General features: G+C 34.4%; 1 protein-coding gene and 1 long non-coding RNA gene across 8 annotated transcripts in view; one reads left to right on the top strand and one right to left on the bottom strand.

Annotated features, from left to right (window-relative positions):
- LOC114879379 overlaps positions 1-16,385 on the top strand; it is a 167,770-nt gene that overhangs the window by 34,625 nt on the left and 116,760 nt on the right. The window lies entirely within an intron of this gene.
- On the bottom strand, positions 9,011-11,156 carry LOC114879381. 4 transcript variants are annotated; one of them, XR_006830103.1, is made up of 7 exons: positions 10,833-11,156; positions 10,431-10,769; positions 10,312-10,350; positions 10,031-10,229; positions 9,610-9,956; positions 9,387-9,516; positions 9,011-9,312 (listed from the first exon to the last, which is right to left on the bottom strand). It is a non-coding gene; the product is annotated as an uncharacterized LOC114879381 (long non-coding RNA). The 4 variants fall into 4 exon arrangements; XR_006830102.1 differs by having other exon boundaries at positions 10,422-10,769; XR_006830101.1 differs by having other exon boundaries at positions 10,031-10,350.

Genomic DNA, 16,385 nt, shown 5'->3' on the forward strand with positions numbered 1-16,385 from the left:
GAGATGCCGACGACGCGGCGTGAATGGTTAGTGCGCCAACTTCACTGCGACAACTTCGATGGGACTCAGAGTACATACATACATGTGAAATGTGAGCCGAATACTACCGAGTCTTGCCGGAATAAGTCGAAGTCAGACGAGTCCCCTCCTCGCCCCGATTATCACAGCCCCCCTTACCTAAAGTAGCAGTTTATGCTCCGTCTATATTTCTTATGTCTATGGTTCAGACACGGGCCGTTTCCGATCAGTTAGGTTCCGACAAATATTGTTCTGTGTTATTGAATACGAGTGTTTATATATACCGTGATGGATCGGTTCAGACGCGTTCCGTTTCAGACATAAGACGACCGACATTCTCGAAAAGAATAATTTGACTGAAGCGATACGTGACTGAAACAATCGAAATGCGACCGAACGGACGCTGTCGTATGATATGCATTTGGTTCAGACAAAATCTGACGATAGAACAGACGTGGTGTGAGCAATATATTATAATAATGCAGAACGAAAAGTTAATAGAGTTAGTGAGGCATTATACTTTTTTGTATAACCAAGAAGATAAAAATTATAGTGACAATTATAAAAAGAATGTCCATTAATTGTCTAAATAACGTCCAATATTCTCCACTAATCTTTCTTATTTTTAACATTTTATGGGTGCCAAAACGTCGCTTTCTTTTCTTATTTTCTTCCTCTTCATCTAATAGTAAGGCTATGCAGCACAAATCTTTTAAAGATAAATGCGAAAACATTTTCGAACGATGGCGATTAACGTTCGCTGCCTGTCGTTGTCGGACGTGAACTGATGATATAAATACTACATCGTTTTTGTCGGAACCTAACTGATCGGAAACGGCCCGTGTCTGAACGGATAATATAAATCGACCTTAAGGAGGGGATGGTGTGAGGGCCTTCAAGTAACAAGTCAAGGTGTCATAGTTAAATTGGTACTGTTCGGTGATCGATTTTTTTTCACATTCAATATTTAATTTTACTAAAATTAGATATGAAATGTGTTAAAACACGATTTAAAGATTATCCAGGAATTTTTTCAAATTAAAATAATGAATAGCTTTTCTCAAGAAATATAATATTTCAGAAGTTTTGATGTTAAACGTCCCAATGTGGCAGCTAAGGATTAACTAAAAGTTAAATGTATATTTTTTAAACAAAAGAGTTTCATATATTTGAAGAATAATTTTCAAAGACACAGTGTTAAATTTAGAAAATGAAAATACTATGACATACAAAGTTAAATTAAAATTCTGGCCGCCTGAGGGTTAATAAACACATCAAAATAATGATTGAACTACATTTCATTAACTTCCACATGAAGTATTCTTATAAAAATTAAAAAAATCGTTCTAAACTTAAAATGCGTTTTACGTAAAGGGGTGATTTAACACTGTGTTGCACAATGAGAGTCCATTTATGTGCGTAAATAATGTTGTATCGTTTTATCAGCCGGGTCGTATCACCTAGTTTTGCCGTAACCATGTTACGTAAGCCCAGAACTATGAATAAACGTGAAACGAAGATACTCTATAAAAATTGCTTCCGTAGCTGATCAAGTTTGTCAATAATTGCCAAGGTATTATATAAGTATTATATAATCTCCACGGCTCTGACAGCTATAACGAATAGGGGATGTCACCTAAAATTCCACCACCTCGTTTCGTTTCGTGTACAACTGATTATTGTGATAAACGTATGTAGACGTGTTATCATTGCACAAACCGCGACCAATGCAATTCATACAAATTGCATAAGGCGATATTGCAATTATTGAAAAGTATTACCTACATTGATAAACAAGAAGGCTGCTTAACACATTGATTGCCAGGCTGAAATTATTGAAAATCTTATTAGGTACAATTTTATTCTGAACAAATTTTGGATATCGATTTCAAATTTAAGGGGACAGCGGGGGAGGAAGAGTGAATACTAAATCTAAAATTTTAGTAATTTTAAGTTTATCAAAGTTAACCCTACAATTTATGAAATAAAGCGTATTCCATATCCTGTCGAAGCAAAGTATATTTTGCTAATTTATGATTAGACAAAGTAACAAGACGAATTTTCATTAAGCAAAGCATCAATCGGAGCTTCGTTAGAAAGTACAACCTAACATAACCCGATCTTTTCTAGTTTATCGCACCCCGTTTCATAAAACAGCTAATTCATTTTTGGTTGGTTTGAACTGGAATAGTAATAGGTTTACTTAGATTATATTTTACAAAAATGTATATTACATTATTACTTTGCCTAAAGCAGTAATTTATACCTATACATTTCGTAGTTAATAGTATGCACTTACTAAACTGGTTAGTAAATGCATTCACCGGGAACAAATATAACCTAACCTAACCTAACCTATGTTTTCATATTTATGAAATGAAAATATTTATGTTCTAATACATATTGTTGCGACGGCGAGAAGTTCCCGCTCTTTCGACGCATCGACCGCTTCTTGATGTATCGAAAGAGCCATCGACTGCCCCGTCCGAAGCTGTCGTCGAGTCATAACGTGAAGCTATCCCTTGTTTCGAGCGGAAACACGTCACCGGATGCTTGAGGTCTCTTAGACAACCGCGCGTCTTTTTAAATATCAGATTGTATCGGGAAGCCGAACTGTACGGATCTATTGCAAAACCAATTGTGTAACTGAAATATAGACAGTCTAGTTTGCTCCTGGTGTATTCATTTAACTATGGAAAGCGCGAGCTCCACTCCCCGGCGCAACAATATTTAGTTTACTTTATACATTTTTATTCTTGAAAAACACCTATATTTAAAAAGAATTATATTTTCGATGTTATGCTTTTATTAACACTACCATATGAAATATATGCATTATGTATCTCGTAAATGAATGTAATTACTAGGAATGGTTTTTATATTATACTTTTCGTAATATTTAATTTAAAAAAAGAATTAGGTCGATAACTGTTATAGTTTCCGAGATAATAGTTTGTAACACTTTATCGGACTCACCCTGTACGCGTTGCCTTCATTTAACATTTTACTGGTATTCAATGTGGTCTGTTTATCTTGAGACAGGTCAATATCTTGTAATCATCTTGTACACAACATTTTGAAAAGAATGTTTCAGATAAAAGTTATCAAGTTTCAAAAGGGTCATCGGGTAGTAACATAGAATATTTTATTGATGGGAACTTGGAGGTCATATAGGGTTCAACTCGATTTTTTTAATTAGGAACCTCTACTTCTAATCATGGCATTGTATTCTCAGGTGAAAAATACGCAACTTTCGTTCCAAACACTTTTCGCTAGTCATCAACTTTCCGAAATAAACCATTAACATGTTTGCGGACAGTGTGAAGTTACATAGGGTGTTGATATAATATAAGCGCTCTTAATAAATCTAATTTCAAAATTGGACAATAATACAATGTTACCAATATTAACAACGGAAAGGCAGGAAAGGTAGATTAGATAGATAATTTTACTTATAAGTTTTTCTATCGTGATTACTATGAAAATTAAAGAAAACTAATGCACTGCATATGCAGTGGTGATCCACCAGAACAAAGCGAAAATATTGCATATGTAGTAGCCGTCCGCGAACGCGTTAAATAATTAAAACAATATAATGGAAAAAAAGAATTATAAGGAGAATTGTATTTACTACCGCTTTATAAAATGCAACAAACTTTTTATTTTATTATCCCAGAATGCACTAATTTTATTAGTGAATACGCAAATTTTATTACCTCACTTTAACTGTTATTACAAAATTGCCCAACTTAAAAGGTTTCATAATTTTGTTAAAATTTAACCAAACTACTATGACAAAAAGTTAATTAAAACTTGAACCTCTTACTTTTTAACCCCTTTAGTCAATGTCCAGGGGGTAAAATCTCTTGTTAATGAAGGAAGAGGGATCGTTTAATTATAAAAGTTTCTTGATATTTAACAAACACTACAGCTTGCAAGCAACAATTTTTGCAATTGCCACGTATATTGTCGGAAAGTTTGTACATTTCCTTTTAAAACGAACGAAACTGCATTATAAAGGTAACTGCATTACAAAGTTAGAGTCATTTACAGAAATGCCTGCGTTTTTATGGTTTTATGTATTTCTGAAGTAAAATTTTAATACGTTGAATACCGTACGAAACTTACGACAATTGTTTAACAATAGGATGTATTTATTTAATACTTCCTCTATTTTTTCAGAGGTTTTTTAAGGAGTGATTTTAGGGATTAAAATAAGACGAAAATCAAGAATGACGAAATAGCGTTTGTGGCTTTGTTTTCCAGTAATTAACGTTTAAAAATTCGAATAAAAAGCGCCTGAAATCTGCGTCAGGTGGGTACAGTCATAACCAAGAATCATTGAATAGTAGCAACTTTCCTCGATTGCCAATATAGGGGGCGCTTCCCCCTGATACGCCATCTTGGGCTACGCCCAAGAAAACTTAAGTACAGTGTAAAACTTAATGCACAAAAAACTTAAATGCACAATGGAACCCTGCTGTGTTTGCGGGTAAAAAGACCCAGGATGTCAAGTCGAGGACCCAAGACTTGGGTCTGGCGACTTGACCTCCTGGGTCTTTTTGCCCGCAAACACGGCAGGGTTCCATTGTGCGGGACGGCTATTGTGTTGCGCTGCGAGAGAATCACCCTGTAGAATAGAATAGAACTTTCCTCGTGCTATTCTCTTTCTCGATACCGCAGCATTCGGCTTTCTCTTCTTGGTTATGACTGTACTCACCCCTGCTGACCTGACGTTCAGTCGTCGTTGCTGGGCAGATTGCAGGTTTTAGGCGTTGTTTACTCGAATTTTTAAACGTTAATTACTGGAAAGCAAAGCCGCAAACGCTATTTCGTCATTCTTGATTTTCGTTTTATTTTGATCCCTAGAATCACCCCTTAAAAAATCTCCCACCTGTTGTCGAACACCCTGAATATGTTTTTCGTTTCCATATCTTTTAGCAATGGTACATTAAATTTTAATATTTCAATCCGGAAGAGTTTTCTGATTACATTGTACTTACGTGAGCATAAAAAAGACGGAGAAATCAGTCTCCACGGAACGGGATTCAATTTCCCGGATTAAATTAAATTACATTTTGCCAATATGTCTCTTTAGAAAGGAAGGTGGACGTTATTTAAATGGAAAATTACTTCGGATGTCGAACGTTATGTACGATCCTAGAAATAAGAATTCGAAATATCTTATCCGTAGAATTTCTTTAAATCCTCTATTTGAATTTGTATTTGAAAAATTGCAGTCGACGTCGATTTTAACGACTGATTTAAAATAAATTACCCCATTATAGGATATGTAAGAACGTAATCGATCAAAACTTATTGTTTTATTAGAAGGTATATAAAGATATTTGCATTAAATATGAATAGTTGAATATTAATTCTTCTAGTTTTCTAAATAAATCGGTTTTCAACTGTAATGTAAATAATTATAAGACAATTATTAGTGAAAATTACATTTATATAAATTATAATTGATGTGCTTTTTATATTTTACTGTTAACCATCTGGAAACCAGGTGAATAAAAGTGATGCCCTGAACCATGTGGGATTTATATTTGTCTTTCTAATAAAATCATGTTTCATCAATTTTATAATGGGGTCAAATCTGCATAAACAAAGATTTATGTTTTAAAAATAAACGATTCACTCAAATAACCGAACAAATTGCGAATATCTTGAAAAAATATAGTAGTATTAAATAGTATAGTAGCTATGGAGTATTGGTATAAATGGAATAGAAATTATTTTATACTTTTTAGCGCATTTTGTTAATGCAGCAAGAGGTTTTATTAATAATTGTTACGCAGCTGTATAAATGAAATATAAATTATTTTACACTTTTTAGCACATTTTGAAGGCGGTTGTATTTCTTGTTAAAAATTATTTTATTTCACACTTTTTAGTGGAACGAGCAGTACTTGTAGGATGCCGTAAGGTGGTTTACCGTTCTTATTGGTTAATTGCAATAACAAAATTTATTAACGATATCAAATTCCATTCATTTCTGCAAGTAGGGACATCGCGGAAGTATCTCCTATGTTCTATAAGATGTAACAGGTGTCATCGAAATCGATACATTCCTTGCAGAGTAAACGCCGGAAAGTGTAAATAAAACATTACGATTTTGCAATAAAAGTCGTTAGGAATGCAAAAATGCGAAATGTCTTTTTTACGGGACCAATTGGGGGACATACTCTGCAAGTTGTAAAAGGTTTCGTTCCGATTGGTCCATCCGTCTGGGAGTAATTGGTGAAAAATATAAATGAAGCATTACGTTTATTACAAAAAAATTGTTAGCAATGAATAAAAATTAAAGTTACATTTTATCTGTCTAAAAAACTATACTGAGTGTAAAGCATGCAGAATATTTGCTTACCTATGATAATGTATACAGAATCTACAGCTCCATTATACATCTTATCTCCATGTGATACACGAGTTTGCCAAAGTAATTGTATACATATAACTGATAATTTGTAAATATCCACAAGTGGAAAATGATCGCCATATTGACCACTTTACAACATGACTATTTGAATATGCTTGCAAAAAATCTTTCCATAATAAAATATAAGCTTGTCTTATTTTACGTATCAATGAAATATTTGTACTGGGAGAATGGTTGTTATTACCTTGTTCTGGTCTATGTAATACTTCATTTAAATTATATATTGTGTGACCATTTCATTATTAGTTACAGAATCATGGTTTTCATAATTTTCATTTTCTTTATGAAAATAAATGGACTGACCAACAGAAGGTAAAAAACATGCCCATATTGTTGCAAATGAAATAGCTAGAAAATAAATTTTAATTTTTTCATAAAAAGATATTGTAAATATCTATAATTTACATAGTTTTTGAATATTTTTAATTCATAATATTCTTTCTTAATATTTGAGTTATTAGAATAAAAATTAACTATTTCACATCAGTCTAGCAATTATTACTTTAACAAATACCTGATACTGTAATATAATTTAACTGATGATAATCTAATATGGTATATTAAAAGAGACTGTCAATTGTATGTACACTGACAATGAGTCCCATCGAAGTTGTCACAGTGAAGTTGGCTACAAATTCACTGACGATTCACGCCGCGTCGGTGAGTGAAAGCGTGGCCAACTTCACTGCGACAACTTCGATGGGACTCAGTGTACAACAATACCAGAAAAAGAGACCAGTTACTTCCTGATAATGTTTCCCTTCAAGTTTAGCATAAATACTGTATTGTATTTTTCATTAGAGAGCACGAGCGTTTCGCGCAGCTCGACTGATGTGAGTTCAGAAAGTTCCCCCACCACTAGCGCTACCCCGCCATAATTTACTTCCCATTGCATCCGCTTTATACGCGGTGGACAAAATATACTAATATAGGAACGGCAGAGGTAATGAATCTTTATAACGATAAGCCAGAATCAATGTAAAAATGTTATAAGTAAAAGTCGCGGGTAAAACGTTTGAAATGAGTAATTTAAAAAATAATCAACCCGAATCTGAATGTAAGTACAGCTATAAGCAGTACAAAATCAAAATTAAATAGTGTATCATATTAAACTTTTTTTATACAATTTACAAAAATTAAATAAATGTGAAAAAATGAAGGAGTAATAAAGAAATATAAGAGATATATCATGAAAATACGTATACAATAAACATACATCATTTATTAATTATTTTTATTTAAAAGGAAGTACAATGTGTCTTCGTCTATGATATTAAAGTCCATTGGATGATAATGACAAGGCGTAGTCCAAAACTTAAGCTTTTTCCTGGCTTCTTCTCTATATCCATTCATCTTGTGTAACGTCCTTGTAACAGGTTGACAGGAATGTAGATTAATACCGAAAAAAAGAAAAGTAATTGATGTAATTAGTATTTCAGTTATTAAAAAAGTTCGAATGGATGATCACAATCTTTGTACTAGTTATATGGAAATTGTACTTACCAAAATTGAAATGAAAGTCTTCTAAGTCTGAAGGGGTGGTATCAGTATTACTCGCTAACATCAGTATCACTCATGTCCATATCACTACCAATGGTAAGCATTTCCAAAGTATCTCGGGAGAAGCGATTCATATCCATGAGCTTCTGCTCAATGCCGATGGTGTGGCGTATAAAATTTGTCCACATCTCCGAGATTACTCCTTCAATCCCTTCAGTTAACAATTCTTTTACGTGTGGCATATTATATTCAGTGTTCCTGGATTTAACGTAATTCTTCACTGATGCCCCCGCAAGCTCAATGGGGTTGAGTTCGCAGTGGTACGGCGGCAGGCGTAAAATTGTTTTATTGTGCTCTCACAATATTCTGGCATATGCATCGACCACGTATTTTTCTTCTGCTTGCACTGGGCGTGCCATTTGGAGTAATGTGCTCCTGGTACAAGTATCAGGCATATGATGGCCTTTTGATACAAGCCACTCCTTTAATTGCTGTTTTCTCCATGTCGATGACGGTCTCATTTCTAATTTTCGGCTGCGGTATGGCGCATTGTCCATAACCACCGTTATTAACCATTTTCTTTTAATTAATTCGTCGTGGTAATCTGCTGTGTTGGTCTTCGATTCAAAACACAGCAGTCCCCCAGGTAAAAAACCGTCGGCTGACCCAATGTGAAGCACGATAAGACTTTTCCCCCTTCCTGTGGGAGCTGGTGTACCAGTAGACAGCCCTTGCCGCCTCGCGTCTTGTACCGACACCACATTTAAATCCCTCCAGACTTTGCTTCGATAATATCGCCAGTATTTACCCATGTTTCGTCCAAATAATATATGGGCCGTTCGTCTTCTCTATACTGGCGAATTGTACGAATATATTGCGCCCTCCAGTTAAGTATGTAAGGCTGCTCCATATGTATAGTAAGCCACTTCTGTAGATAAAAACAAGCCATAAAAGAATTCTACATAACAAAAATTCGTCATTTATTTTTTGAATTAACAATTTCTGTAATTACATATAATTATTATACACAAAAATATTCGTCGCTTACTTTCCTTTTTAGCTTTAGTCCAATTAAAAAAAAAAAATAGAAACCTGTATATTAGTTATGCAAATATGTATATATAAGTATATATTTAAAAATCTGATTCCTTGTTTTGTGAGTACGAATATTAGCCCGAATATTATGGTAGGGTGAACGTTATAAGATCGTAATTAACAGCTGTAATGACTCTTTGCAAAAAATGGAACTTACTAGCATCACTTTGCTAAGGGCAAGGGCACCAGCTGCTTGTAGATCTTCACTATTATATTTATCAGGATATCGACACACATCTAATACCAATGGCCTATAAAACAAAATACGTATATAGACATATGCAAACAATACAAAATAGAAAAAGAATTAAATTTATGCACATACACAAATTTTGATAAAAGTCCATCACCGGTTACAACTTGATTTTCAAGAACATCTCATTCATAAATTTTGCATCCGCATCTTCTACCGCGCCTTCAACACCTTCTTCTCCATTATCTTCGGTGATAGTTGTCTAATTATAAAAGTGTAATATAAGATCTTTCATAAAGATCTATAGTTTTCATTTTGAATTATCAAAATTAGTAAGAAATAATTAGATACATACCTTCAAATAATTTACATCTTGTTTTGCTCCTACTATATTTTCTTTATCTCTATCTAATCATTTTCTGTTATTAGCATTTGCTTGTACATTATCTGGACCATTTTCTGATTCCATAAATGTTTTCAATAAAAGTAAAAATAGACATTCTTCGTTTACATCAGGAGAAAAATTTTCACCTGTTGGACTTCGTCTGATGCTCCTCTCATTCGTGCCATTAATAACTTCTTTTAATGCTTCTCTTATTTTCGGAAGCAAAGCATTCCATAATAGTAATCTCTGACTATCACCACGAGTACTTTTAGTAACAGTTTCAGCTTGTAACTTTCTTAGTGTTATTTCTTCTTTCTCTAATGATTTAGAAATCGTTACTACAAACACTAACAAAGAAACAATAACAAGAAAAAATTAACACTATGCATACTTTAGCTGCAAAAGGGTTGCCTTGAACTAACGCACGTATCAGCTGTAACGCTTGTTTTCTTACAATTGTACTTTTATCTTCTAATCGTAATGCCGCAGCAGCTAAAAGCTTTCCTTGCTTTGCTAAAAGAATTGCTCCTTCACAACATGTGGTAAATGTTGCCAAATTTGTGAAACTTTTGACCCATCTAGAATATGTTCTAAAATATTAAGGCATTCATCACACTGATTGTTCTGTTCTTGAGTAAGCTCATCTCCGGTTAATATTTTTTCTACACTTACTCCTAAGATGTTAGTAATACAAATTCTCATAATGTAATGCTGCAAATGGTATAGACAAACATAAAGTAAACTTAATATACAATTTTATATTTAAAATAATAGAAACATACTTCACTAACCAGATAATCTACTATATCATCAAGAATAGGAATTATAAGAGTTGGTTTAACAGTGGCAATTCATTCAAGAAATGCTGAAATTTCATTGTTAAGTATCCAAACGGACACGAACTGTTTACAAAAATTCTACACTTTTGACAGAAAATTTTGCTAATATGGAAGAAGATGAATATGTTTCATTTGCGACAGATGCAATTACTACCATTTACTATGTACGACGCAACGGTCACTTTCGGATGGTTCGCTTTGATCAATTTCTTTCATTATTTCCCATAATAAACCATTACACACAACTCCAATTCCTATATGTGATGCTAACACATCGCGTAATTTCACCAACTACAATATTAATTTATACTATTAACAAATTCTTTTATTTAAATAAAATTTAAATATACGCACCAGAACCATTCTTACTACACAGTTTATTCCATGATGATGTCTCTTAACTGAAGTACCTAAAATCTTTTATTAAAAATAAAAAGAATATTAAAATTCAAAACAATTTAATAAAACATTAAACAATTTTACCTCGAAAATAGTTTGTCTTAGGTGTTTTTGTTTGGAATCTCTACACTGTTCTATCATTTTATAGCATACTTTAGTCAGTATTTTACAACATAACATTAACAATTAAATCAACAAGTTAAATCATATTTCTTATTTAGAGTAATCAAATTTTTGTTACTTTTTAACATAAGAATAATTTCTTAGATCATATATCAAACTTACTCAGTGAATGAGTCTTCAACAATAGGAGGACACCAAAGTTTTTGTAACAGTAATTGTAATAATCTATAAACATATACTAAAGCTTTCTCTCTAGTACATTCACATTCTTCTTCCATATCAGATCTAATGCTTTTCTTATGCTAAATAAAATAAATTAGCTAACATAAAAATATTAAATCTTTATAATACAATTATAGATATTATATAAACCTTTCCACTAAGTTTATCACTTCCATCTTCAAAAATTTCATCATTTATATAGCAAACAAACAATGAAAATAAATATGCAAGCATTTTTGTCACATTTAGAAATTTCAATCTGTCCTCTTCATTTAATGCAGTCTGCTTTTCAAATATACTTTCCATCTCAACAACCAATATTTGTAATGCTGTTTTAAATAATAATTAAATGCGTTATTGCCATATAATAATATTTAAATAATCCTAGAACTGGGGAAGGACCCGTAGAGGGATGATTGCTGAGGCCATTCTAAACAACTTTTTCCTTTGCCAAAATGTTGGTTAAGGCTTCGTTTTTGAATTATTAACGAAAAGCACCGGCCAATCAGAGCGCGCCTTCAGCGCGGGCCGACCAGCAAGAGTGTTGGGTATGCTCTGCGTTCAAACCGTGGTCGTGATTAAGTGCATCGGCACCAATAATTCGATACTATTATTCCTTTCTTTTTTTAATTCATTATTCGATACAACTTTTGCCCAACGAATTCTATTATACCGATGTGGTGCTGATGCACTTGATCACGACCACGCCACGGCTTGAACGCAGAGCATGCCCAATACTCTTGCGGTTCGACCGGCGCTAAAGGCACGCTCTGATTGGCCAATGTTCTTCGTTAATATGTAACTCGAAAACGAAGCCTTAACCAACATTTTGGCAAAGGAAAAAGTTGTTTAGAATGACCTCAGCAATCATCCCTCCACGGGTCCTACCCCAGTTCTGGGACACACTGTATGAAAATAACATTCCTTACCTTTATGAATTCTACTAAAACCACTCATAATAATTGGGAATTCAATTTTATTTCTATGAACAATTATAGAAAATAATGTATCAAAATGTTCGAAAATAAAACCAATTCCACTGGTTTGAAGCGCTGTACTTACTTCTGTAAAACAAGAAGTAACAAAGTAATAATATGTAAGAAGTATTAGATAAAAGAATTGCATTGAAAACAATGAATAACATTAATTACATACCATCGAGAGCTTGCGGAGTTACGCCTATTAATATTATATTTTCCAATTTTCCTTTGCAACAGATCATCTTTGTTTACAGGGATAACAAAATCCTTGATCACTTTTGGCTATTTATATCCGTACTGTGTATTCTTAATGTATAGTCCTCACTATGTATTCTAAAAATTGCAATAATTTTTACAATCTCGTGTTGCGTACACAATATTGACTGTAGATCACTTATATTCAAAATCACTGTAACTAACGTAACTCGAAAACGGCACGTCAGATGCTAACCGCACGGAAAATATAAGAAATATTAAATGTATTATAAATTCTTATACAGAAATTATGTTATTATTTGGCTATAGTTCCGAATCAAGATGAAATTTTGAGGTGAAGGGGGGAGGGGACCCCAAATATAAAGTGGTTCTTCGGCTTCCTATTAGTTTCCGAGATATTAATTAAAAACTTTCGTACAATACATACAGGGTGATTCTCTCGCAACGCAACACAAAAGTCGTCCCGCACAATGGAACCCCTGCTGTTCCGTTTCTTGTCTTCGCCTCAGCCATAAACACACACAAAGCAGTTTTGGGTCCGGCGATGTGGCCCCTGGGTCTCTTTACCCGCAAAAACAGCAGGGTCCCATTGTGCGGGACGGCTTTTGTGTTGCGTTGCGAGAGAATCACCCTGTAGAATTTTTCCTGTACAGACGCAACGAACACTACCGTCTTCGCTGTAGCAACTGTCATCGTCAAGTGTCGAACAGTCGTTCACACCATAGCGATATCGGCTTCCGTTTCTATAGGGTGATCCATATAAAATCCACTTTTTTAGTTACATTACGTTATGTTTTATATTTTATTACTAATTCTCAAGGAATTAAACACATTTGATTTATACGTAGGTTAGGTTAGGCCAGATAAATTATCGGCCGCCGGGGGGCGGCCGGCAACGCTACAACACTCGTCGTATCTCCAAAATTTTGAATAGGACACCTTATAGATAGTCAGGTTGAAACCCTCGCTGTGTCAACGGCTGTTTGTCACTTGACGATGTCAGCTTACTACAACGAAGATGGTTGTGTTAGTTATGTCAGTATAGGAAAAATTCTATGTATTGTAAGAAAGTTTTTAATTAATATCTCGGAAACTAATAGGAAGCCGAAGATACCACTTTATATTTGGGGTCCCCTCCTCCCTCCCCCCTTCGCCTCAAAATTTCATCTAGATCGGTGACCGGTCGTATTCGGAACTTTATCAAAAGATTTCGTGGAATATTCTACGCTTGAATTTATGTGGTTGTCAGCCTTATTAACAATACTTTAAATGATATGGTTAATATTATCAAATATTCCAATGACAATAGATTGCTCTGCTTAACGAAAGGGGCGCGCACAGATACATTTTGACTTGAGTCGTCGGTGCAATGCATAGATTTGCATGGTAGAAAAGAATGATGATAGTTGTTTAACAATTTCGGCAATAATTTAAGGGTTAACAAAATATACGAGAACATTCCCTTGTTTGAAATATTTGGTAAGATTTCCGTTGCCAAGCAAATTCTTGGAATTTCTTATAATGTATGTATATATATTTATTGCCATGTACGACCCTTATTTGAACGATCCTTGATGTTCGCTGTCGTTTGGTCGTTATTCGCAGTGGTTATCAGGCACTCTCTTAATACCATCCAATCATTCACTCAGTCATTCATTCTCACAAGGAAGGTTAGGGAACCCGGAAATTCCAAAAATTATGAAACTTCGCATACAAGTACAGTAAGTCATCCGTAATACGACCCTGTTTTCCGTTGGTGCCATAATTCGGTTTTAAAGGGTGAAATTACCCCTTGAAAAAAATTCGAAACTTTCTTTTTTGTGGAATATCCTAAAAACGGTGAGAGATATGAAAAAAAAGTTTAAACAAAAGTTGCACAGTTCTGTTGTGTTTACAAAATGGCGTTAAGAAAATTTTTGAAAAGTGCATAATTTTTTAGTTACCCCTCCCCCCCAACATTTTCTTGACGCCATTTTGTAAACACAACAGAACTGTGCAACTTTTGTTTAAACTTTTTTTTCATATCTCCCATCGTTTTTAAGATATTCCACAAAAAAGAAAGTTCCGAATTTTTTTCAAGGGGTAATTTCAACCTTTAAGACCGAATTATGGCACCAACGGAAAACAGGGTCGTATTACGGATGACTTACTGTACTTGTATGCGAAGTTTCATAATTTTTGGAATTTCCGGGTTCCCTAACCTTCTTTGTCAGTTGTACCGATTTTTATGATATAAATATGCATATCTCGCATGTAGGACCGACTGGTGTTTGTGTTACAGAGAAGAGAGGGTACCTGGTTAAAATATAATGAAAAATCGCACTCCCTCTGTTTCTACGCGGTCGGCACGGGAAAATTCCGGATGCGAAGCACTGCCTAACCGCGCAGCGACAGTGTTTACAATTCCTCTCCCCCGAACGGACTCGAGTTTTTGTATTCTGTTTATTAGGCAGTTGAGCACGGCGATAGTTTCAAGGAAGGTTACCGATATTATTTGAAAGAAACTAAATATAGCATCCTTTGTGTACCTCGCATGGGATCAATTCCATGTTCGTAGTACTGACGAAGTTCCCAAAGTCGGTGAATAAATGCCAAAATATTTAACCGAAATAATTCAGAAAATATAATAATTATAGCTTCAAACCCTCCCTTGGAAATGCTCCTCACATGAGAAACTTTCAGGTGCAGAGCACTGATGAGGAAGCACAAGGTCGAGGAGTTAATGAAACGGATAGAAAAGAAAAACGAAAACCGTGAAAATTACAATGCAAAGTCCCTCCCTTGCGCACCTCACATGAGAACCGTTCCAGGTGCAACGCACTGATGAGGAAGCGCAAGGTGGGATAATTTTGAAAAAACGCTGGGATGTAACGTGATAATTAAAATAATACAGTGGGCATTAAACAATCTTAATTTGAGCCCAATGGAGGATTTATTGGCAATTTTGAAAAAGTGAATGTATATAAGAAAACCTGTAAACAAAAATGAGCTTCGTGAAGCAAATAAGACATCGTGAGACGATACCATATCGATAAAAATGCGAAAATCTTGTGGAAACAATGCCAAGACCCATGAAAATGATATGTGCATGTGGAAATGTAATTAAATATTAGATAGGTAATGCGAATTTTAAGTAATTTATTTCGGTGTTTTACATGATCTAATATTTTTTTTAACTGCTTCTGTTGGCCAAATGCTTTTTTACAGGCAACATTTTATTTGTTCACCGGTTTTTAGTAGATAATAAGCAAATGTCTTAATTATTTGTGTATTTATGTTATATTAGATCCATTTAACATTGCCATGAGTTTTGTACTTATTGCTTTACATAGGGAAAAATGTTCATGTTCCTCGCTGACCTCGTCCTATCGCATTTAATCGAAAACTTATTGCCACATAGTTCTTTATTTTCCACTTAACCGGACTAATCGAGAGACACCCTCTACAAGATGCAAAAGGTTTTGTTCCGTCGATTTCGAGTAGCTCGGCAAATTCAAGCGATCGACTCGGCTCGAACAATCGAAGCGAGTTCAGCTCGGCTTGTAAATTACGAGTACTCCCACACCTCTATTGCTGGGCAGGTTGCAGGTTTTAGGCGTTTTTTACTCGAATTAGTTAGATACGTAGTTAGATACAAAAAGTATCAAAATGAAACGTTAATTACTGGAAAACAAAGCCGCAAACGCTATTTCGTCATTCTTGATTTTCGTTTCATTTTGGTCCTTAGAATCACCCCTTAAAAAATCTCTCACCTGTTATCGAACATCCTGTATATACTGATCGAATTGAGTAACCTCCTCCTTTTTCGAAGTCGGTTAAAAAGTCCATTTTCACTGTGGCGACCAACGTATTAATAAATTATTATTTACAATGTTTAAATAATTTGATCGATAATTCCTTGCATTTTGGACTTTGCAATTGGGCACTTTTAGAAAATGGGGACTTATCGAGCGTCAATGGAACGCGT

Source organism: Osmia bicornis, chromosome 14 (genome assembly GCF_907164935.1).
Source record: "Osmia bicornis bicornis chromosome 14, iOsmBic2.1, whole genome shotgun sequence".
NCBI classification, from domain to species: domain Eukaryota; kingdom Metazoa; phylum Arthropoda; class Insecta; order Hymenoptera; family Megachilidae; genus Osmia; species Osmia bicornis.